Consider the following 26,234-nt stretch of genomic DNA (forward strand, 5'->3'; position numbering starts at 1 on the left):
TGTCCTATACACCTGGAAGGAGCCCGTACACTCTGATGTGCTATACACCTGGAAGGAGCCTGTACACTCTGATGTCCTATACACCTGGAAGGAGCCCGTACACTCTGATGTGCTATACACCTGGAAGGAGCCCGTACACTCTGATGTGCTGTACACCTGGAAGGAGCCCGTACACTCTGATGTGCTATACACCTGGAAGGAGCCCATACACTCTGATGTGCTATACACCTGGAAGGAGCCCGTACACTCTGATGTCCTTACACCTGGAAGGAGCCCATACACTCTGATGTCCTATACACCTGGAAGGAGCCCGTACACTCTGATGTCCTATACACCTGGAAGGAGCCCGTACACTCTGATGTGCTATACACCTGGAAGGAGCCTGTACAGTCTGATGTCCTATACACCTGGAAGGGGCCCGTACACTCTGATGTCCTATACACCTGGAAGGAGCCCGTACACTCTGATGTCCTATACACCTGGAAGGAGCCCGTACACTCTGATGTCCTATACACCTGGAAGGAGCCCGTACACTCTGATGTCCTATACACCTGGAAGGAGCCCGTACACTCTGATGTCCTATACACCTGGAAGGAGCCCGTACACTCTGATGTGCTATACACCTGGAAGGAGCCCGTACACTCTGATGTCCTATACACCTGGAAGGAGCCCGTACACTCTGATGTCCTATACACCTGGAAGGAGCCCGTACACTCTGATGTGCTATACACCTGGAAGGAGCCCGTACACTCTGATGTCCCATACACCTGGAAGGAGCCCGTACATTCTGATGTCCTATACACCTGGAAGGAGCCCGTACACTCTGATGTGCTATACACCTGGAAGGAGCCCGTACACTCTGATGTCCTATACACCTGGAAGGAGCCCGTACATTCTGATGTCCTATACACCTGGAAGGAGCCCGTACACTCTGATGTCCTATACACCTGGAAGAAGCCCGTACACTCTGATGTCCTATACACCTGGAAGGAGCCCGTACACTCTGATGTCCTATACACCTGGAAGGAGCCCGTACACTCTGATGTCCCATACACCTGGAAGGAGCCTGTACATTCTGATGTCCTATACACCTGGAAGGAGCCCGTACATTCTGATGTCCTATACACCTGGAAGGAGCCCGTACACTCTGATGTCCTATACACCTGGAAGGAGCCCGTACACTCTGATGTCCTATACACCTGGAAGGAGCCCGTACACAATGATGTCCTATACACCTGGAAGGAGCCCGTACACTCTGATGTCCTATACACCTGGAAGGAGCCCGTACACTCTGATGTCCTTACACCTGGAAGGAGCCCGTACACTCTGATGTCCTATACACCTGGAAGGAGCCCGTACACTCTGATGTCCTATACACCTGGAAGGAGCCCGTACACTCTGATGTCCTATACACCTGGAAGGAGCCCGTACACTCTGATGTCCTATACACCTGGAAGGAGCCCGTACACAATGATGTCCTATACACCTGGAAGGAGCCCGTACACTCTGATGTCCTATACACCTGGAAGGAGCCCGTACACTCTGATGTCCTATACACCTGGAAGGAGCCCGTACACTCTGATGTCCTTACACCTGGAAGGAGCCCGTACACTCTGATGTCCTATACACCTGGAAGGAGCCCGTACACTCTGATGTCCTATACACCTGGAAGGAGCCCGTACATTCTGATGTCCTTACACCTGGAAGGAGCCCATACACTCTGATGTCCTATACACCTGGAAGGAGCCCATACACTCTGATGTCCTATACACCTGGAAGGAGCCCGTACATTCTGATGTCCTATACACCTGGAAGGAGCCCGTACATTCTGATGTGCTATACATCTGGAAGGAGCCCGTACACTCTGATGTAATATACACCTGGAAGGAGCCCGTACACTCTGATGTAATATACACCTGGAAGGAGCCCGTACACTCTGATGTAATATACACCTGGAAGGAGCCCGTACACTCTGATGTGCTATACACCTGGAAGGAGCCCGTACACTCTGATGTCCTATATACCTGGAAGAAGCCCGTACACTCTGATGTCCTATACACCTGGAAGGAGCCCGTACACTCTGATGTCCTATATACCTGGAAGGAGCCCGTACACTCTGATGTGCTATACACCTGGAAGAAGCCCGTACACTCTGATGTCCTATATACCTGGAAGGAGCCCGTACACTCTGATGTCCTATACACCTGGAAGAAGCCCGTACACTCTGATGTGCTATACACCTGGAAGAAGCCCGTACACTCTGATGTCCTATATACCTGGAAGGAGCCCGTACACTCTGATGTCCTATACACCTGGAAGGAGCCCGTACACTCTGATGTCCTATATACCTGGAAGGAGCCCGTACACTCTGATGTAATATACACCTGGAAGGAGCCCGTACACTCTGATGTGCTATACACCTGGAAGGAGCCCGTACACTCTGATGTAATATACACCTGGAAGGAGCCCGTACACTCTGATGTCCTATACACCTGGAAGGAGCCCGTACACTCTGATGTCCTATACACCTGGAAGGAGCCCGTACACTCTGATGTCCTATACACCTGGAAGGAGCCCGTACACTCTGATGTCCTATACACCTGGAAGGAGCCCGTACACTCTGATGTAATATACACCTGGAAGGAGCCCGTACACTCTGATGTCCTATACACCTGGAAGGAGCCCGTACACTCTGATGTCCTATACACCTGGAAGGAGCCCGTACACTCTGATGTCCTATACACCTGGAAGGAGCCCGTACAGTCTGATGTCCTATACACCTGGAAGGAGCCCGTACACTCTGATGTCCTATACACCTGGAAGGAGCCCGTACACTCTGATGTCCTATACACCTGGAAGGAGCCCGTACACTCTGATGTCCTATACACCTGGAAGGAGCCCGTACACTCTGATGTAATATACACCTGGAAGGAGCCCGTACACTCTGATGTGCTATACACCTGGAAGGAGCCCGTACACTCTGATGTCTTATACACCTGGAAGGAGCCCGTACACTCTGATGTCCTATACACCTGGAAGGAGCCCGTACACTCTGATGTCCTATACACCTGGAAGGAGCCCGTACACTCTGATGTCCTATATACCTGGAAGGAGCCCGTACACTCTGATGTGCTATAGACCTGGAAGGAGCCCGTACACTCTGATGTCCTATACACCTGGAAGGAGCCCGTACACTCTGATGTAATATACACCTGGAAGGAGCCCGTACACTCTGATGTGCTATACACCTGGAAGGAGCCCGTACACTCTGATGTAATATACACCTGGAAGGAGCCCGTACACTCTGATGTCCTATACACCTGGAAGGAGCCCGTACACTCTGATGTGCTATACACCTGGAAGGAGCCCGTACACTCTGATGTCCTATACACCTGGAAGGAGCCCGTACACTCTGATGTCCTATACACCTGGAAGGAGCCCGTACACTCTGATGTGCTATACACCTGGAAGGAGCCCGTACACTCTGATGTGCTATACACCTGGAAGGAGCCCGTACACTCTGATGTCCTATACACCTGGAAGGAGCCCGTACACTCTGATGTCCTATACACCTGGAAGGAGCCCGTACACTCTGATGTCCTATACACCTGGAAGGAGCCCGTACACTCTGATGTGCTATACACCTGGAAGGAGCCCGTACACTCTGATGTGCCATATACCTGGAAGGAGCCCGTACACTCTGATGTCCTTACACCTGGAAGGAGCCCGTACACTCTGATGTCCTTACACCTGGAAGGAGCCCGTACACTCTCATGTCCTATACACCTGGAAGGAGCCCGTACACTCTGATGTCCTATACACCTGGAAGGAGCCCGTACACTCTGATGTCCTATATACCTGGAAGGAGCCCGTACACTCTGATGTCCTATACACCTGGAAGGAGCCCGTACACTCTGATGTCCTTACACCTGGAAGGAGCCCGTACACTCTCATGTCCTATACACCTGGAAGGAGCCCGTACACTCTGATGTCCTATACACCTGGAAGGAGCCCGTACATTCTGATGTCCTATACACCTGGAAGGAGCCCGTACACTCTGATGTCCTATACACCTGGAAGGAGCCCGTACACTCTGATGTCCTATACACCTGGAAGGAGCCCGTACACTCTGATATGCTATACACCTGGAAGGAGCCCGTACACTCTGATGTCCTATACACCTGGAAGGAGCCCGTACACTCTGATGTCCTATACACCTGGAAGGAGCCCGTACACTCTGATGTCCTATACACCTGGAAGGAGCCCGTACAGTCTGATGTCCTATACACCTGGAAGGAGCCCGTACACTCTGATGTCCTATACACCTGGAAGGAGCCTGTACACTCTGATGTCCTATACACCTGGAAGGAGCCCGTACAGTCTGATGTCCTATACACCTGGAAGGAGCCCGTACACTCTGATGTCCTATACACCTGGAAGGAGCCCGTACAGTCTGATGTCCTATACACCTGGAAGGAGCCCGTACACTCTGATGTCCTTACACCTGGAAGGAGCCCGTACACTCTGATGTCCTATACACCTGGAAGGAGCCCGTACACTCTGATGTCCTATACACCTGGAAGGAGCCCGTACACTCTGATGTAATATATACCTGGAAGGAGCCCGTACACTCTGATGTCCTATACACCTGGAAGGAGCCCGTACACTCTGATGTCCTATACACCTGGAAGGAGTCCGTACACTCTGATGTCCTATACACCTGGAAGGAGCCCGTACACTCTGATGTAATATACACCTGGAAGGAGCCCGTACACTCTGATGTCCTATACACCTGGAAGGAGCCCGTACACTCTGATGTGCTATACACCTGGAAGGAGCCCGTACACTCTGATGTCCTATACACCTGGAAGGAGCCCGTACACTCTGATGTCCTATACACCTGGAAGGAGCCCGTACACTCTGATGTCCTATACACCTGGAAGGAGCCCGTACACTCTGATGTCCTATACACCTGGAAGGAGCCCGTACACTCTGATGTGCTATACACCTGGAAGGAGCCCGTACACTCTGATGTGCCATATACCTGGAAGGAGCCCGTACACTCTGATGTCCTTACACCTGGAAGGAGCCCGTACACTCTGATGTCCTTACACCTGGAAGGAGCCCGTACACTCTCATGTCCTATACACCTGGAAGGAGCCCGTACACTCTGATGTCCTATACACCTGGAAGGAGCCCGTACACTCTGATGTCCTATATACCTGGAAGGAGCCCGTACACTCTGATGTCCTATACACCTGGAAGGAGCCCGTACACTCTGATGTCCTTACACCTGGAAGGAGCCCGTACACTCTCATGTCCTATACACCTGGAAGGAGCCCGTACACTCTGATGTCCTATACACCTGGAAGGAGCCCGTACACTCTGATGTCCTATACACCTGGAAGGAGCCCGTACACTCTGATGTCCTATACACCTGGAAGGAGCCCGTACACTCTGATGTCCTATACACCTGGAAGGAGCCCGTACACTCTGATGTAATATATACCTGGAAGGAGCCCGTACACTCTGATGTCCTATACACCTGGAAGGAGCCCGTACACTCTGATGTCCTATACACCTGGAAGGAGCCCGTACACTCTGATGTCCTATACACCTGGAAGGAGCCCGTACACTCTGATGTAATATACACCTGGAAGGAGCCCGTACACTCTGATGTCCTATACACCTGGAAGGAGCCCGTACACTCTGATGTCCTATACACCTGGAAGGAGCCCGTACACTGATGTCCTATACACCTGGAAGGAGCCCGTACACTCTGATGTCCTATACACCTGGAAGGAGCCCGTACACTCTGATGTCCTATACACCTGGAAGGAGCCCGTACATTCTGATGTCCTATACACCTGGAAGGAGCCCGTACACTCTGATGTCCTATACACCTGGAAGGAGCCCGTACACTCTGATGTCCTATACACCTGGAAGGAGCCCGTACACTCTGATGTCCTATACACCTGGAAGGAGCCTGTACACTCTGATGTAATATACACCTGGAAGGAGCCCGTACACTCTGATGTGCTATACACCTGGAAGGAGCCCGTACACTCTGATGTCCTATACACCTGGAAGGAGCCCGTACACTCTGATGTCCTATACACCTGGAAGGAGCCTGTACACTCTGATGTCCTATACACCTGGAAGGAGCCCGTACACTCTGATGTGCTATACACCTGGAAGGAGCCCGTACACTCTGATGTCCTATACACCTGGAAGGAGCCCGTACACTCTGATGTCCTATACACCTGGAAGGAGCCTGTACACTCTGATGTAATATACACCTGGAAGGAGCCCGTACACTCTGATGTCCTATACATCTGGAAGGAGCCCGTACATTCTGATGTCCTATACACCTGGAAGGAGCCCGTACACTCTGATGTCCTTACACCTGGAAGGAGCCCGTACACTCTGATGTCCTATACACCTGGAAGGAGCCCGTACACTCTGATGTCCTTACACCTGGAAGGAGCCCGTACACTCTGATGTGCTATACACCTGGAAGGGGCCCGTACACTCTGATGTCCTTACACCTGGAAGGAGCCCGTACACTCTGATGTCCTATACACCTGGAAGGAGCCCGTACACTCTGATGTCCTATACACCTGGAAGGAGCCCGTACACTCTGATGTCCTATACACCTGGAAGGGGCCCGTACACTCTGATGTCCTTACACCTGGAAGGAGCCCGTACACTCTGATGTCCTATACACCTGGAAGGAGCCCGTACACTCTGATGTCCTATACACCTGGAAGGAGCCCGTACACTCTGATGTCCTTACACCTGGAAGGAGCCCGTACACTCTGATGTCCTATACACCTGGAAGGAGCCCGTACACTCTGATGTGCTATACACCTGGAAGGAGCCCGTACACTCTGATGTCCCATACACCTGGAAGGAGCCCGTACACTCTGATGTCCTATACACCTGGAAGGAGCCCGTACACTCTGATGTCCTATACACCTGGAAGGAGCCCGTACACTCTGATGTCCCATACACCTGGAAGGAGCCCGTACACTCTGATGTCCTATACACCTGGAAGGAGCCCGTACACTCTGATGTCCTATACACCTGGAAGGGGCCCGTACACTCTGATGTCCTATACACCTGGAAGGAGCCCGTACACTCTGATGTGCTATACACCTGGAAGGAGCCCGTACACTCTGATGTAATATACACCTGGAAGGAGCCCGTACACTCTGATGTCCTCAGTAGTAAACCAGCTAGATTATATGGGCTACAGTCTGGACCTGGGAGGAGCCCGTACATTCTAGGGTCAACCTCAGTCCTAAAGTCTGTGACCTGAAGGACCTGTGATGACGTCACTGCCATGTGATTAGGGGGCGGACCTCAGGAGAGATTTTGGGGGTAAGGACCTGTGATGACGTCACTGCCATGTGATTAGGGGGCGGACCTCAGGAGACATTTTGGGGGTAAGGACCTGTGATGACGTCAGTGCCAATGATTTTGAACATCACCCGCATTTTTCAGGAAAGAACTCCGCCTTCTCAGTCACATGACGGTGACGTCACCACAGGTCCTTCATCTTTGTAGTGCTGCACATCCCGGCCTGGTGATGTGTGTTGTTCTCTGTTATCAGCCATTATACAGAGCCCTCTGTACAGGATATACCGTACATACAGGCAGATAAGGAGCCGTTCTCCGGAGGCTGCAGGTAACACTGAGAGGAGTGTGGAGGAGGGAAAAGGCTGGCTCTGTTGATGCGCTCATATACCGGGCTGTTATGTGCTGTGGACGGCAGAGAATCCGCAGGCAGCGGCACTGTGCACACCACGCGTATATACAGCGCAGTAACCGCACAGCTCTGCAGACAGCAGCAATAAGGCACCCAGTGTCACCTCAGCTCGCAGCACACGGGGCCGGCGTCAGCCCCCAGGCACGCTGCCTGCACTACTAGATCCCTGCAGCTTATATGTTTTTCTCATGTTCTCATTTAAAGGGAATCTGTCAGCAGATTTTTGCTGCTTAATCTGAATGTTGACAAAGAGGCCCTGAATCCAACCATGTATCACTTAGTATACTTTGTGCAGCAGAGCTGAGGGGTGCGGAGGGGCCCAGTAGGGCGGAAGGACACAGCGAGGCAGAGGGGCGCAGCGGGGCGTAAGGACACAGCGAGGCAGAGGGGCGCAGCGGGGCGGAAGGACACAGCGAGGCAGAGGGGCGCAGCGGGGCGGAAGGACACAGCGAGGCAGAGGGGCGCAGCGGTGCTGAGGGACACAGCGAGGCAGAGGGGCGCAGCGGTGCTGAGGGACACAGCGAGGCAGAGGGGCGCAGCGGTGCTGAGGGACACAGCGAGGCAGAGGGGTGCAGCGGGGCGGAGGGACAGAGCGAGGCAGAGGGGCGCAGCGGGGCGGAAGGACACAGCGAGGCAGAGGGGCGCAGCGGGGCGGAAGGACACAGCGAGGCAGAGGGGCGCAGCGGTGCTGAGGGACACAGCGAGGCAGAGGGGCGCAGCGGTGCTGAGGGACACAGCGAGGCAGAGGGGTGCAGCGGGGCGGAGGGACAGAGCGAGGCAGAGGGGCGCAGCGGTGCTGAGGGACACAGCGAGGCAGAGGGGCGCAGCGGGGCTGAGGGACACAGCGAGGCAGAGGGGCGCAGCGGGGCGGAGGGACAGAGCGAGGCAGAGGGGCGCAGCGGTGCTGAGGGACACAGCGAGGCAGAGGGGCGCAGCGGGGCTGAGGGACACAGCGAGGCAGAGGGGCGCAGCGGTGCTGAGGGACACAGCGAGGCAGAGGGGCGCAGCGGTGCTGAGGGACACAGCAAGGCAGTGGGGCGGAAGGACACAGCTAGGCAGAGGGGCGCAGCGGGGCTGAGGGACACAGCGAGGCAGAGGGGCACAGCAGGGCGGAAGGACACAGCGAGGCAGAGGGGCGCAGCGGTGCTGAGGGACACAGCGAGGCAGAGGGGCGCAGCGGTGCTGAGGGACACAGCGAGGCAGAGGGGCGCAGCGGTGCTGAGGGACACAGCGGTGCTGAGGGGCGCAGCGGTGCTGAGGGACACAGCGAGGCGGAGGGGCGCAGCGGTGCTGAGGGGCACAGCGAGGCGGAGGGGCGCAGCGGGGCGGAAGGACACAGCGAGGCAGAGGGGCACAGCAGGGCGGAAGGACACAGCGAGGCAGAGGGGCGCAGCGGTGCTGAGGGACACAGCGAGGCAGAGGGGCACAGCAGGGCGGAAGGACACAGCGAGGCAGAGGGGCGCAGCGGTGCTGAGGGACACAGCGAGGCAGTGGGGCGGAAGGACACAGCGAGGCAGAGGGGCGCAGCGGGGCTGAGGGACACAGCGAGGCAGTGGGGCGGAAGGACACAGCGAGGCAGAGGGGCGCAGCGGGGCTGAGGGACACAGCGAGGCAGAGAGGCACAGCAGGGCGGAAGGACACAGCGAGGCAGAGGGGCGCAGCGGTGCTGAGGGACACAGCGAGGCAGAGGGGTGCAGCGGTGCTGAGGGACACAGCGAGGCAGAGGGGTGCAGTGGGGCGGAAGGACACAGCGAGGCAGAGGGGCACAGCAGGGCGGAAGGACACAGCGAGGCAGAGGGGCACAGCAGGGCGGAAGGACACAGCGAGGCAGAGGGGCGCAGCGGGGCAGAGGGGTGCAGCGAGGCAGAGGGGCGCAGCAGGGTGGAAGGACACAGAGGGGTGCAGTGGGGCTGAGTGGCGCAGCGGGGCGGAGGAAGCTACTACGGGGAGCCGGCTATTGTGATTGTAGTTGGCAGGACAATGAAGGCTGAGGCTGATCTAGGCCAGAAGCGCGTCACCTGTGTCTCAGTTTGTGATATTTTTATGGATTCCCATCTTCATGTTTTATGGATGATGTAATGGATATTTTATCATTCTGATGATGTGACCGCGCTGTTTTTCCTGTGACCGCGCTGTTATTCCTGTGACCGCGCTGTTATTCCTGTGACCGCGCTGTTTTTCCTGTGACCGCGCTGTTATTCCTGTGACCGCGCTGTTTTTCCTGTGACCGCGCTGTTTTTCCTGTGACCGCGCTGTTTTTCCTGTGACCGCGCTGTTTTTGCCTTTGACCGCGCTGTTTTTCCTGTGACCGCGCTGTTTTTCCTGTGACCGCGCTGTTTTTCCTGTGACCGCGCTGTTTTTCCTGTGACCGCGCTGTTTTTCCTGTGACCGCGTTGTTTTGCCTGTGACCGCGTTGTTTTGCCTGTGACCGCGCTGTTTTTCCTGTGACCGCGCTGTTTTTCCTGTGACCGCGTTGTTTTGCCTGTGACCGCGCTGTTTTTCCTGTGACCGCGCTGTTTTTCCTGTGACCGGTCTCTTGCAGCAGCTTGTTTCCAGGAGCTGATTACAAACACATTTTCTGTATTTTATCTGCCCGCATTTGCTCTTTCCATCCTGGCCTCTGTACGGAGCCTCCACCTCTGCTTGTTCTATCGGGGCTGTGTCCTCTGCGGGTGTGAGGTCGCTGATCATCCATCCTGCACGTCCGGCCGTCTGAGAATATCGTCTGTATATATAGAAGGGAGATGGTGACCGTCTTACGCCTCGCCCTACTCTGAACCACACCGGTCACCGGGCTCTGTTCAGACTGTTACTTGTTAGTCAATATAAAGGTTTCTTATGAGGCTGATCAGAGGGTTTGGCCGTGGCCTTCACTGTATTCATGGTTGTTTACTGTACACTGATATTATTTGCTTTTCATTATTTGGGCACTTAGTGTTTGCATTGTTTGGCACTGCGGGGTGTTCCTATGTATGTGTGTGTGTTCTGTATTTGTGTGTATTGATTTGAGGTCATCTGCGTTGGAGGCAATTCTATTTCTTACAACAAATTCATACACTGCACAAATGTTATTTACTATGTTTTTGTTGAAAACCCTTTTTTTTGCCACTTACATAGTGTATTACATAGTGTTTATATATATATATATATATATATATATATATATATATATATATAATATATATATATATACATAGTTAGGTCCAGAAATCTTTGGCCAGTGACACAATTTTCGCGCGTTGGGCTCTGCATGCCACCACATTGGATTTGAAATGAAACCTCTACAACAGAATTCAAGTGCAGATTGTAACGTTTAATTTGAAGGTTTGAACAAAAATATCTGATAGAAATTGTAGGAATTGTCACATTTCTTTACAAACACTCCACATTTTAGGAGGTCAAAAGTAATTGGACAAATAAACCACACCCAAACAAAATATTTTTATTTTCAATATTTTGTTGCGAATCCTTTGGAGGCAATCACTGCCTTAAGTCTGGAACCCATGGACATCACCAAACGCTGGGTTTCCTCCTTCTTAATGCTTTGCCAGGCCTTTACAGCCGCAGCCTTCAGGTCTTGCTTGTTTGTGGGTCTTTCCGTCTTAAGTCTGGATTTGAGCAAGTGAAATGCATGCTCGATTGGGTTAAGATCTGGTGATTGACTTGGCCATTGCAGAATGTTCCACTTTTTTGCACTCATGAACTCCTGGGTAGCTTTGGCTGTATGCTTGGGGTCATTGTCCATCTGTACTATGAAGCGCCGTCCGATCAACTTTGCGGCATTTGGCTGAATCTGGGCTGAAAGTATATCCCGGTACACTTCAGAATTCATCCGGCTACTCTTGTCTGCTGTTATGTCATCAATAAACACAAGTGACCCAGTGCCATTGAAAGCCATGCATGCCCATGCCATCACGTTGCCTCCACCATGTTTTACAGAGGATGTGGTGTGCCTTGGATCATGTGCCGTTCCCTTTCTTCTCCAAACTTTTTTCTTCCCATCATTCTGGTACAGGTTGATCTTTGTCTCATCTGTCCATAGAATACTTTTCCAGAACTGAGCTGGCTTCATGAGGTGTTTTTCAGCAAATGTAACTCTGGCCTGTCTATTTTTGGAATTGATGAATGGTTTGCATCTAGATGTGAACCCTTTGTATTTACTTTCATGGAGTCTTCTCTTTACTGTTGACTTAGAGACAGATACACCTACTTCACTGAGAGTGTTCTGGACTTCAGTTGATGTTGTGAACGGGTTCTTTTTCACCAAAGAAAGTATGCGGCGATCATCCACCACTGTTGTCATCCGTGGACGCCCAGGCCTTTTTGAGTTCCCAAGCTCACCAGTCAATTCCTTTTTTCTCAGAATGTACCCGACTGTTGATTTTGCTACTCCAAGCATGTCTGCTATCTCTCTGATGGATTTTTTCTTTTTTTTTCAGCCTCAGGATGTTCTGCTTCACCTCAATTGAGAGTTCCTTAGACTGCATGTTGTCTGGTCACAGCAACAGCTTCCAAATGCAAAACCACACACCTGTAATCAACCCCAGACCTTTTAACTACTTCATTGATTACAGGTTAACGAGGGAGACGCCTTTAGAGTTAATTGCAGCCCTTAGAGTCCCTTGTCCAATTACTTTTGGTCCCTTGAAATAGAGGAGGCTATGCATTACAGAGCTATGATTCCTAAACCCTTTCTCCGATTTGGATGTGAAAACTCTCATATTGCAGCTGGGAGTGTGCACTTTCAGCCCATATTATATATAGAATTGTATTTCTGAGCATGTTTTTGTAAACAGCTAAAATAACAAAACTTGTGTCACTGTCCAAATATTTCTGGACCTAACTGTATATATATATATATATATATATCTCATAGTATCATAGTATCATAGTTTTTAAGGTTGAAGGGAGACTCTAAGTCCATCTAGTTCACCCCGTAGCCTAACATGTTGATCCAGAGGAAGGCAAAAAAAACCCCAATGTGGCAAACAAGTTCCAATGGGGAAAAAATGTCCTTCCTTCGTCCACATCCGGCAATCAGACTAGTTCCCTGGATCAATACCCTGTCATAAAATCTAATATACATAACTGGTAATATTACATTTCTCAGGAAAGGCGTCCAGGCTCTGCTTAAATGTTAGTAGTGAATCCCTCATTACAACATCATGCGGCAGAGAGTTCCATAGTCTCACTGCTCGTACAGTAAAGAATCCTCGTCTGTGATTATGATTAAACCTTCTTTCCTCAAGACGTAGCGGATGCCCCTGTGTTCCAGTCGCAGGCCTAGGTGTAAAAAGATCTTTGGAAAGGTCTCTGTACTGTCCCCTCATATATTTATACATTGTGATTAGATCCCCCCTAAGCCTTCATTTTTCCTGTCTTGGTATTGCAGCCCCCCCATTCCTCTAATAATCTTGGTGGTCTTCTCTGCACCCTCTCCAGTTCAGCTATGTCCTTCTTATATATCGGTGAGCAGAATTGTACACAGTATTCTACGTGCGGTCGCACTAGTGACTTGTACAGAGGTAGAACTATATTTTTTTCATGAACACTTCTACCTCTTTTAATACATCCCATTATTTTATTAGCCCTGGCAGCAGCTGCCTGACACTGTCCACTAAAGTGAAGTTTACCATCCCCCCATACACCCAAGTCTTTTTCTGTGTCTGTTTTACCCAGTGTTCTACAATTAAGTACATAATCATAAATGTTATTTCCTCTACCCAAGTGCATGACCTTACATTTATCTACATTAAACTTCAATTGCCACTTCTCAGCCCAATCCTCCAATTTACATAAATCTCCCTGTAATATAAAATTATCCTCATATATATATATATATATATATATATATATATATATATATATATATATATATATATATATATATATACAGTATAAACCAAAAGTTTGGACACGCCTTCTCATTCAAAGAGTTTTCTTTATTTTCATGACTCTGAAAATTGTAGATTCCCATTTAAGACATGAAAACTATGAAGTAACACATGTGGAATGAAATACTTAACAAAAAATTGTCAAAAACTGAAAATATCTTTATATTCTAGGTTCTTCACAGTCGCCGCCTTTTGCTTTGATTACTGCTTTGCACACTCTTGGCATTCTCTTGTCACCGGAAATGGTCTTCACTTCACAGGTGCGCCCTGTCAGGTTTAATAAGTGGGATTTCTTGCCTTATAAATGGGGTTGGACCATCAGTTGTGTTGTGCAGAGTCTGGTGGATAAACAGCTGATAGTCCTACTGAATAGACTGTTAGAATTGGTATTAGGCCCGTTTCACACGTCAGTGAAAACCACAGACATTCTTCACTGACGTGTAAAACACGCACATGTCCCTCCATGTGCCATGATTCACGGCACACGTGGGTTGTCCATGTGCAATCCGTGATCCTGTGATTGCATATGGACATTACTCACCTGCCTTCACTGCTGCTGTCCATGGCGCTGATCTCCTCGGGTCTCCAGCGTCCGCCCACCACTCTCTGCACCTACTTCTTAGTCAGGTTTTCCTGCTCTCATGAATATTCATGAGCCGGGCAGGAGCTGCCTAGAGCGGAGCAGGCACAGCAAATCGCAGGCAAGGTAAGTAGAAAATAATTAATATGTCCGTGATTTTCTGGTACGTGTTTCACTGATCACACCACTGCGTGGTCCGTGGGTCATCAGTGATGCCAGACAAAAACTGACTTGTCTCCCTGCAGAATCACGGCCACACGTGCACGCCGCACGGAGACATGTTCAGTGAAAAATCACTGATGTGTGAGCAGACCCATTGATTTTAATGTGTCTGCGTATGTCAGTAATTCTGGTACGTATAAAAAAAAAAAGCACAAACGTACCAGAATCACTGACGTGTGAAGGGGGCCTTATGGCAAGAAAAAAGCAGCTAAGTAAAGAAAAACGAGTGGCCATCATTACTTTAAGAAATGAAGGTCAGTCAGTCAAATTGGGAAAACTTTGAAAATGTCTCCAAGTGCAGTGGCAAAAACCATCAAGGAAGCCTAAGGCTATGTGCGCACTTACCGGATTTTGCCGCGGATTTTCCGCGGATTTGCTGCATGTTTCGCTGCAGAAAATGTTCATAACATCTCTGCAGTGAATCACCAGCAAATCCTATGGAGAAAAAAAATCCTGTGCGCACTGGGCGGAATTTGACAGCTGCATGTTTTGCTGCGGGAATCCCGCAGCAAAAACAAGTGCATGTCACTTCTTTTCCGCACGTCGCTGCGGGATTTCACTCCATTGACTCCAATGTTAATCATGAAATCCCGCAGGGAATAACGCAGGCAGCAAATTCTGTGCGGTTCACTGCGTTTTCCTGCGTTATTCCCTGCGGTATTTCGTGGTTTACCTCCGGTAATGTGCATCGCTTGTCTGCGGTTTTGCAGGGAAGTGATGTTATTACAGGAAGAGGAAGCCGTGCAGAGTAAACACACACATCACAGACACACGAACACATCACAGACATAGAACACATCACAGACATAGAACACATAGACACAGACACATAGAACACACATAGAACACACATAGAAAGAAAACGGAAATATAGAAAACAAAGAACGTGGGCTCCGCTGCATATTTACCTTCCAGCCGAGGTAAGCACACAGCGGCGGCCCGGTATTCTCAGGCTGGGGAGGGAGAGGGGCAGGGATAATGTCCCCCGCCTCACTCCACCTCCGGCAGCCGAGAATATCAGCCGCAGCTGCCCCGGCACTGTCGCATACATATATGCGGCAGTACCGGCGTGTCCTCGGCTCTTCTTGCCACCGTGTAGCAGTGGCAGCAAGGTAATACAAGGGGTTAATGATGGTGGGGGACCACCGCCATTAACTCCAGGCTTGATCATGGCAGCGTCTATGTGACAGCTGACATGATCAACCCGTAAGTAAAGTGAATAAAACACACACCGAAAAATCCTTTATTTTAAATGAAACCAACAAGCCTCGTTCACCATTTTATTAACCCCCCCCAAACAAAGCTCCGGCGTAATCCACAGGTCCGACGTCCTGCGCTGCTTCCATCCAGCCGCGACTGTCACAGACACAGCGCTGAATGAAAGCAGCAGACAGCAGAGGTAATTACCGGTCATTTCCCACAGCCGGTAATGTGAACTCACTGCCAACCGTGGGAAATGCAGCGATCTGTCCTCTATCTATCTATCTATCCCTCTATCTATTCTGTCTATCCACTATCAGAATTAAATGTATTTTTTTTTTTTTTTTTCAATGTGCTTTATTGCATTGAATGCAATAAAGCACATCCCAACCCGCACGCGGCAAAACCGCGGCAATACCGCGAATAATACCGCGGTAAAACCGCGGCAAACTGCATGCGGTTTTCGGGTGCGGTTTCCCGCGGTTTTTACCGCGGGTGCGGTAATCTTTGAGGGCATGCGGAATTTTCTCAAGAAAATTCCATTTCCCAGTGCGCACAGAGCCTTAAGCAGTCTTTACACGCTACGATATTAATGAATTATCATTGGGGTCACGTTGTTTGTGACGCACATCCGGCGTCATTAACAAGATCACAGCGTGTAACAGTTATGTGCGACCTTAAACGATCGCAAAAGCAGCCAATTTCGTTTGCCGTGGAGAGGTCGTCCTAAAACAAAAAAATGTTTTCCTCTCATTAGCGATGTCGTTCCTGCTGCAGCACACATCGCTACGTGTGACACTGCAGGAGCGAGGAACATCTCCTACCTGCCTCCATTGGCAATGAGGAATGAAGAAGGTGGGCGGGATGTTTACATCCCGCCAATCTCCACCCCTCCGCTTCTATTGCCATGTGACGTCACTATGACGCCGCACGACCTGCCTCCTTAAGAAGGAGGCGGGACGCCAGCCAGGTAAGTGCGTGTGACGGGGGAAAGTGAGTTTGTGCGACACGGGCAGCAATATGCCCGTGTCGCTCAACCGACGGGGATGGGTACGATCACTTGTGATCTCGCTAGCGAGATCGCAACGTGTAAAACCCGCTTAAGAGTCCCCTCTACTGCGGAGGATAAGTTTATCCGAGTCACCAGCTTCAGAAATCGCAGGTTAACAGCAGCTCAGATTAGAGACCAGGTCAATGCCACACAGATCTAGCAGCAGACACATCTCTAGAACAACTGTTAAGAGGAGACTTTGTGCAGCAGCCTTCATGGTAAAATAGCTGCTAGGAAACCCCTGCTAAGGACAGGCAACAAGCAGAAGAGAACACAAGGAATGGCCATTAGACCAATGGAAATCTGTGCTTTGGTCTGATGAGTCCAAATTTGAGATCTTTGGATCCAACCACCGTGTCTTTGTAGAAAAGGTGAACGGATGGACTCTACATGGCTGGTTCCCACCGTGAAGCATGGAGGAGGAGGTGTAATGGTGTGGGGGTGCTTTGCTGGTGACACTGTTGGGGATTTATACAAAATTGAAGGCATACTGAACCAGCATGGCTACCACAGCATCTTGCAGCGGCGTGCTATTCCATCCGGTTTGCAGTTAGTTGGAACATCATTTATTTTTCAACAGGACAATGACCCCAAACACCTCCAGGCTGTGTAAGGGCTATGTGACTAAGAAGGAGAGTGATGGGGTGCTACGCCAGATGACCTGGTCTCCACAGTCACCAGACCTGAACCCAATCGAGATGGTTTGGGGTGAGCTGGACCGCAGAGTGAAGGCAAAAGTGCCAACAAGTGCTAAGCATCTCTGGGAACTCCTTCAAGACTGTTGGAAAACCATTTCCGGTGACTGAAGCTCATCAAGAGAATGCCAAGAGTGTGCAAAGCAGTAATCAAAGCAAAAGGTGGAAAATTTGAAGACCCTAGAATATAAGACAGATTTTTAGTTGTTTCACACTTGTTTATTAAGTATTTCATTACACATGTGATAATTCATAGTTTTGATGCCTTCAATGTGAATCTACAATTTTCAGAGTCATGAAAATAAAGAAAACTCTTTGAATGAGGTGTGTCCAAACTTTTGGTCTATACTGTATTTATATAACACTATGTAATACACTATATAACACTATGTAATGCACTATGTAAGTGGCAAAAAAACAGTTTTCAACAAAAACAAATAACATTTGTGCAGTCCATGAATTTGTTGTAAGAAATAGAATTGCCTCCATCAGATCCTCCTTCGCAGATGACCTCAAATCTGACCTAATAATGTTAAGGCTGGAGAACGACCTCTCTACAGTAACTTGGGCTGGAGGCAAAGCCGTAACCACACGGGAACATCTCTAACAATCTCCGGGTATAAAGGAATTGCCTCATGCACAGTCAGTTTTGATGAACGGTTGAATTTTTCTATTTCTTTGAGAGCAAGTGAAAAATGTTACTGAAATCTGGTCAATCTGCTGCTATAGGAGACGGAGTGAAATCTTTTTCCTTGCGGCAACGCTTTGCTGCTCCATGTCATCCAAATTTTTGTCAAAGTTAAACTCCTCGTCTGACGAGGATGAAGATATGGCAGCAGTAGCACTGTCAGGCCCCAAGTCCTCTTGCGCCTGGCAGTCCTGTAGCCGCTCATCCTAACTGCTACCTCAGTCAGAGCTTCTTTTCCTTTAGTAAGCTGTTGATCATCAAGCAGTATATGATGACTTGGCTCCACATAAACAGCTGCCAGAAGAATTTTATTTTCCAATAGCGGTGTCTCTCTCCATTTCATTGAAGCAGAAATGCCATCTGCAATTAAACCTCCTTTTTGGGACAGGCAAAATAGCAAGTTCTTCCACTCCCTTATGATAATGCCAGGAGTTAAATCCTCAGGTTGTAATTTTTTAGTCACGGTAAATGGGTGATTAAGCAATTTCTTCAGTTCAGCCACCTGTGTCCATTGACTTTCATTTAGGGTTACCTGAGGGTTCGCCATATCTATAAGAAATTATTTTAGTTCAAGCAATCGCTCAGTCATTAAATAAGTGCTGCCTCACCGAGTGGCTTGATCGACAATTGCCCCTTTCCCAGCACGTCTCTTCAAGATGGAATCAATTTTAGGGGTTCTGGCGGCAATAACCAATGTCCTCACTTTTCCAATCAGATTTCCAGCATGTCTCTCTTGCAGGTTATCTCTTATTGCCAGCTGCAGCGTGTGCACAACACAGCGCATGTGATGAATAGGAAAGTGTTTTGAAGCAGCTTCAACAAGATCCTCTCATCGTAAAGTATCATTTTGCTGTTCTTCTGCTGTAATATCTGTCTGTTCCTCAGTTACATGAGCAGCGCTGCGGCTCCATCTCACACATAATGAATCCTACATTCTCTTCTAGATGTTGCTCATTACTCTCATTCATCAGTGTAATTGCACTTATCATGTGTGAAGCATTGTTCATTATTTTTCTAATCTGTTTTTGCTATTGAAAACATTATTTATGAGCTCAGAAACCTTTCAGGTGATGCAGTTTTTTAAAAAGCTGATTTGCTTTTGCAGCTGAAAAATGTATCCTCAAAAAACGCAGCAAAAACGCTGTGTGTGAATGCAGCCTTAGATCAGGAATAGAACAGCCATTTATAGGAGATTTCACAACTTTCCCAAATTGCTATCAAAAAATATTCAGCACATTCTGCATTGCACGCTGGACCCAATTTATTATATATTTTAGGAGTCGGAGTCAGTCCATTTTATACCAATTCCGACCACCAAAATGAGCTCCGACTCCACAGCCCTGAGCAGGATGTTGCACAAGATGGTGGTTTGTGTTGACAACATACATCTCCGTGTTCTTGGCATAAAAGGTAAGAAAAAATATGAGCACTCACCGGTTATTTGCTGTGTGGAAAAACCTTTTTATTCAGGCATCGGAGTTACATGCTGTGCAGGGAGGGGAGAGGGAAGGAACAGGCAGCACGTGTAGACGACGCTCGTTTCGCACACCTGCGGTGCTTCGACGGGTCTGACTAATTGTGACATCACATACTGATATTTAAATTAGCAAGTCAAGCTGTCATCAAAAGGGGAGTGATTAAAACAATGTTAAAAACAAAACCTATACAGGTGATGTGACAAACTGAAGAGTGCAAAGTATGGCAGGCAACGAGGCAAATAAAAATTCATTTAGCCTAAAAAGACTACTAAGTCGTTTTTATCATTGAAGCCAATTTGGCTCATAGCCTTGTATCTCATGATATATTGAGCTTCTTTGCGGAGCAGTAGTTTGTGGGTATCACCGCCCCCTACTGGTGTTTCCACCAGTTCCAGTCCAGCAAAGGTTAATAAATTGCAGTCTGCATTATGTGTAGTTATCATATGATTGATCAATCGAGTAGCGCCTATCCCCGTGGAGATGGAATTCCGATGTTCTCTGAACCTTATAAACAGTGGTCCAATTGTCTTCCCTATATAAAAGAAGCCGCAAGGGCAGAAGACGATATAGACCACCATTTTTGTCCGGCATGTAATTAGTTGTTTCGTTGTGTGCCATATATCGCCTACTCTAAAGGATTTTTCTGTTACATGATATTGGCAAAAAGAGCAATTTCCACATCTGTGGTTACCCACTGGTCCTGTGCCATGCAACCATGTTTTGGGAGGAACGTACGGTTTTTTAACCAAGACATCTCCAATATTTTTTGTACGTCTATAGGAGATAAGAGGTCTGTTACGATCACTTGTGATCTCGCTAGCGAGATCGCAGCGTGTAAAACCCGCTTAAGAGTCCCCTCTACTGCGGAGGATAAGTTTATCCGAGTCACCAGCTTCAGAAATCGCAGGTTAACAGCAGCTCAGATTAGAGACCAGGTCAATGCCACACAGATATCTGGCTATCTCTGATAACTCTTTTTCTATGATGTGCCAGTTCTTATTAATGATGGATGAATGATCTTATCCATCGGACCGTATTTGAAATTAAACACAAACCGTTGTTGCGTTTTAGCTTGTGTTTCGTTATTATTGGTCTGGGGGTGTCTTGGTTGTTTTTTTCTATTCCCTATGGCATTTTTTTCCCAGGCTCGTTCCTGTGCCAATACAATCTCGGACCGTGGGTAACCACGTTCCAGAAATCTCAATGTCAGATCATCACTTTGTTTGGACAGCCTCACGGGGTCCTCGCAGGAACTGACTGTATGGTATGGATTGAAGGACATGTCTGGGACGTGCACTTTTATGGTGTAGTAATGTGTTTACTGCTGTGGGACTTCTATACAGTTCGCGTGTAATTTTTCCCTCTATGACAGACAACCTTACATCCAGAAATTCAATGATTTGGTCACCAAATACGGATGTGAAAAACATGTTCTATTTATTCGCGTTTAGATAGCTCACAAATGCCTCCAAGTCCGCCTGGTCCCCATCCCATATAATCAGTGCATCATCTACAAAACGTAGATATTTTCTGATGTGTTTTATATCTGGGTTTCTGATATTATAGATAAGTTCTTCTTCCACTGGAGCCAGATATAAATTCACAAACGTGCATGCTACAGGAGTTCCCATAGCTGCTCCGCTATGCTGGAGGTACCAGGTATTGCCGAACTTGAAGGCATTATGTGATAGGACGAAGTCTAAAGATTCCTCTATAAATGTAATCTGCGCAGCACTTTCCCTGTCCTTTTCAGTCTATCAGTAATTACATTAACCCCAAGTTGTTGTGGTATGCGGGTAAATAAACTTTCGATGTCCAGGGAGACCCATTTAAAAGAGGGTTGCCACTCACAATTTTCAAGTTGTTGGACTAAATCTCCTGTATCTCTAACAAAGGAAGGGATGCAAAAAAGCAATGGGTGCAGTAACCAATCCAAATATTTGGAAAGTGCTTCTGTCAGGGTACTTTCACACTTGCGTTTATTTCTTTCCGTTACAATCCGTCCTTTTGGAAAACAGCGGAATCTGTTAACGGATTCCGCTGTTTCCCATAGACTTGTATGGGTGACGGATTGTACCAAAAGGACCTGCGTTGCTTCCGCTGGGCGACGCTCCGTTGCTTCCGCCCAGCGGGAGGAACGCAGCATGTAACGTTATTTTGAGCAGCGGAATCCTCTGGATTCCACTGCGCATTCTTTTTTTTTTTTTTTTTTTTAAATCAAACTTTATTTTGGCTCGCAGTGGCCGAACGTTCAGCTGAGCGCCCGGCCGTCGGCAAGCGACAGCGCTCAGCTGAGCGACTGGCCACCGGCATGCCCGGCCGCCGGCAAGTCACAGCACTCAGCTGAGCGCCCGCCGGCATGCCCGAGCGCCGGAAAGTGACAGCGCTCAGCTGATCACCCGGCGGCCAGCAAGTGACAGCGCTCAGCTGATCACCGGCGGTCGGCTGCAGGGAGCGATCAGCTGATCACCCGGTGGCCGGCAAGTGACAGCGCTCAACTGATCACCGGCGGTCGGCTGCAGGGAGCGATCAGCTGAGCGCCCGGCCATCGGCAAGTGACAGCGCTCAGCTGATCACCGGCGGTCGGCTGCAGGGAGCGATCAGCTGATCACCCGGTGGCCGGCAAGTGACAGCGCTCAACTGATCACCGGCGGTCGGCTGCAGGGAGCTATCAGCTGATCGTTTACAATAGTCTGCCGCTGGTAAAACTGTAAAAAAAAAAAAATCAAAACAAATTGCGTTGTTTTGCAGCATTCGTTGCATCCGTTGTGCCACAATATGCAACACATCCGTTACACAACGCAATGCAACAGATACCATTTAACGCAAGTGTGAAACTAGCCTTAGTGAACCTACCCCTGATACAATGGGTCTCCCTGGTGGTGCAGTAGTGGACTTATGAATTTTAGGGACCGCATACCAGTGTGGTTTATTTGGAAATAGAGGTAAAAGTTTTTCCGCTCTGTTTTTGGTTAATAGCCTGAAGCTACTTGTTTGTTTAATAGGGTGCGGAGTTTTTCTTTGAGCTTGATGGTGGGATCACTTTTCAGTGTTATATAAACTTCAGCATTATCTACCTGGGAATGTGCTTCTGTTAGGTAATAATCTGTGTTTAGCGGCACCGTAGCACCGCCTTTATCTGCTTTTCTTATTGTCAGATTTTTTAGCGATTGTATGTTTTTCAGCACTGGACAGGTTGTCTGGCGGGAGGGATCCTTTACCGCTCGGATTTCACGGAGTACGATTTCCTGAAACATATTATTTCCTTGTGTTACAGGAGGAAAAAAGGTAGATTTTATTCCATCAGTGAAAAATGAGGAATGATCCCTTTTTTATTATTAATATTTTGATCCGCATCGGTCTCTTCAGCTGTGAGATCGATACTATCATCCGCAATGCTTAATAACAGCATTGCGTCAGATTTCACAGACGCAGATCCAGGATCATTGTAGCGGAACCCGATAGGGTCACTGCTACATTGTTTCTCTGCTGAAGAGGCCATCACTGGATTTCTCTGTGTGTTTTTAGTAGCAAAAAACTTTTTTAAATGTAACTTGCGACAAGCTTTAAAAAGGTCAGTCTCAAAGTCCACAATATGGAAGGGCTCCGGGACACAAAAATTGAGCCCCTTTTCCAGCACGGCTGTCATTTCCGTGTGTAATACATGGTCGGTAAGATTGAATATTTTCTGCTTGGCTGGATTAGGCTCTCCACGCTACTTTCTTCCTTGTGTTTGCCTCGACCTCTCCTCGTGCGTCTTCTAAAGGGTTACTCGGTTGCTTGAATGTAGTATCCTCGCTGAGCCTCCTTTTTGATGGTGGTGGATCATCCAAACCACTAGAGTCTGAATCAGTCGTCCATGCTGTTTTTCTGGAAGTGCCCTTATTAGCAGGTTTAACAAATCTTTTCTTTGATCTATTTTTTTTTTTTAAAAAATGGTGTGTTGTCAGAATTTTTATTCCATTTAAAAATGTTGTTTATTTCATAGTCTGTTTTGTCCCGTAGAAATGTTTCCTTTTTACGTTCCTTCACCACTGTTTGGAAGGGGATTAATTTTTTATCCAAGTTGTTTAAAAATAGCCTCCATTGATTCTTTGGAATTCTAGTCCCCATCTCTTGCCTGAGCCTGACTAGCTCAGCTGTGACGGCTTCATGTTCTTGTTCATTCTTTTGTAAAGGCCCCTTTACACACTGAGACTTTCTAGCGATCCCACCAGCGATCCCAACCTGGCCGGGATCGCTACAAAGTCTCTGGTGAGCTGTCAAACAGGCAGACCTGGCCAACGACGCAGCAGCGATCCGGACCTGCAGAGCGACCTCGCTAGTCATTGGGGACGTTGTAAAGCAGCTTTTTGAAAGGGAAGTCGCTGTAAAGTCCCCTTTACACACTGAGACTTTGCTGCACAGCGGGAAACAAAGGACCAAAGAATGGTCCTGAACGATTTGTAGCGATCAGCAACTTCACAGCAGGGGCCAGGTCGCTGATAGGTTTCACACACTGCAATGTCGCTGGGGAGGTCGCTATAACGTCACAAAACCGGTGACGTTACAGCGATGTCGTTTGCGATGTTGCAGTGTGTAAAAGCCACCTTTAGACTATGTCCAAAAATTTCAAGGAACTTTCCATCTGGACTTGCTCCCATTGTTTTTTGAAGTCCATATCCTCTTGATAAAACGAGATGGCTTTCGTGACCCTTAGGCCGGTTTCACACATCCGGCTTTTTGCCGTTTTGCCGGATTCGGCGCTCTCCCGTACAGTTAATACAGTACAATGACAGAGCAACAAGTGCCGGTCACATGCTGTCATGTGACCGGCGCATGTGACCCGGAAGTTACAGCGCTGTCATTGTACTGTATTATCTGTACGGGAGAGCGCCGGATCCGGTAAAACGGCAAAAAGCCGGATGTGTGAAACCGGCCTTAGACCTCGGGGTACCCGGTTACACTCCTTATAGGAGCGTAAAGACTGCGTTGACCAAAACAGTGAGATTACCTTTTCTGCTAGGTTGGCTATTTTATGTTCCAGAGACTTTGTGCTCATAACATCAGTGTCTGCTTTATTATTGCACTCTAAAAAGAACGTGCTGGCGTCCTCTCTCCCCGAAAATATATCTTGCTCCACAGAGCCAGCTGCCTCCATCTGCTCAGTCTCCATGGCAAAGAAAATTAATTTCAAATACGGTCTGATGGATAAGAGCATTGAATCCATCATTAAAGAAGTTGTCCAGTTACCAAAACTGATTTTTTTTTTTTCTGATAAATCTTGCTAATATGTGCCCCTCAACACATCTATTATGTTTTTTCAGCAAAATTACCTTTTATTGTGCACTAGCAGCACACGGTCATTGCTGGCTCCAGCTCTGATGGGGTTAATCTCTCCTCTGACTTCCTGTGTTCAGTTCCTACAAGTCCCATAATTCTTTGTGGCTCTAGGGCGGTGTCTAGCTTATCTAACACACCAATTGTGTCTAATACACCCACTCTGCTCCCACCCAAACCCTCCTCCCTGCCTCTTCCCAGTGGATGTGCACTGAGAGAAATCACAGAGACAGCAGCAGCTCTGCACAGCCAGGGGAAGAAAGTGTGTGTGTGTGTGTGTGTGTGTGTGTGTGTGACGCCCTGGGCAAGCCAGGGGTCACAGGTCATGACACCACCACACCCTACACCCCGGTTAGGTACACCAAAGCTACACCAGAAATCCTTGTTGCCTTCCTCCAGGGGCTGATGTCCACACCAGGGGGTGGGCCAGGTGGTTGGCTCCGCCCACCGAGGAGTTCACAGTCCTGGAGGCGGGAAAACCAGGCAGATTAGTGGTGGAAGTCGAAGAGAGATAGAGTTTGAAGTGGTAGAGGAGCAAGTGAGAGGAGTTGAAGTGAAGGAGAAAGTGACAGTTGAAAGCCTGAAGTTGGTCCGGGTGTGTGCCCCGGACTGAGAACAGCAAGGTCAGCAGACGGCGGTGACCGTCTGCAGGAGAGGCTGCTTGGAGGTTGCCGGAAGGACCGTGGACGGGTGGTGGCCCGGCGGTACCGGAGCGGTATACGAAGAGCAGTCAGCACCATTGGCAGGGGCCTTTCGGATCCCGGCAAGGCTAGGAGTCGCCATGAATTTGCCAAATCCGTCAGTGAAGGGGACCTCTGGGTCTCCCAACAACCAAGTCCCGATTGAAGGCAACAGTCCGACCGTTAGAGAGAGACACCGCCAGGGCACCAGTTTCTCAGGGCCAGTGCCTGCGGGCAAAGTAGGGCTCCTCCGGCCCATAACCTAGTCGGGGAGCGGGTTACCGGTGGGAACCCATCGCTACCATCATCATCTCAGGTGCAGGAAAAGGGACCGTCACCGTCAGCTACTGGGGAACAGCAACTGCAGCCGTCCGTGGGAACCGTCTTTCCAGCCGTGTGTTTTACCGAGAACTGTGTCCCCGTTTCAGGCTGAGTGAGTACCATAATGCCGTGAGGCACAGTGCTGCCCCCGCGTCCCTGCACCCCACCAAGCCCTGCACCGGCCCCGCCATCCCTCATCACCCACCTCATCACTGGGCCCCGGGACAACCACCCCCTACCCACGTAGGGGAGAACCAACAACTTTGCTGCTCCCTGTCATCGCTCCCGGGATCCCCATACAGCGCAGCGGTGGTGTCCACATAATCACCACAACC

The 26,234-nt window shown here is 49.1% G+C and overlaps 1 protein-coding gene across 1 annotated transcript in view; it reads left to right on the forward strand.

Annotated features, from left to right (window-relative positions):
* Positions 1–7,555: 7,555 nt before the first annotated feature.
* The window catches only part of LOC142257936 (uncharacterized), a 44,424-nt gene continuing 25,745 nt past the window's right edge, over positions 7,556–26,234 (forward strand). The window contains 1 exon segment of the mRNA XM_075330237.1: positions 7,556–7,690. The gene's annotated coding sequence lies outside the window, so the exon portion shown is untranslated.

This window comes from Anomaloglossus baeobatrachus, chromosome 1 (genome assembly GCF_048569485.1).
Source record: "Anomaloglossus baeobatrachus isolate aAnoBae1 chromosome 1, aAnoBae1.hap1, whole genome shotgun sequence".
NCBI lineage: Eukaryota > Metazoa > Chordata > Amphibia > Anura > Aromobatidae > Anomaloglossus > Anomaloglossus baeobatrachus.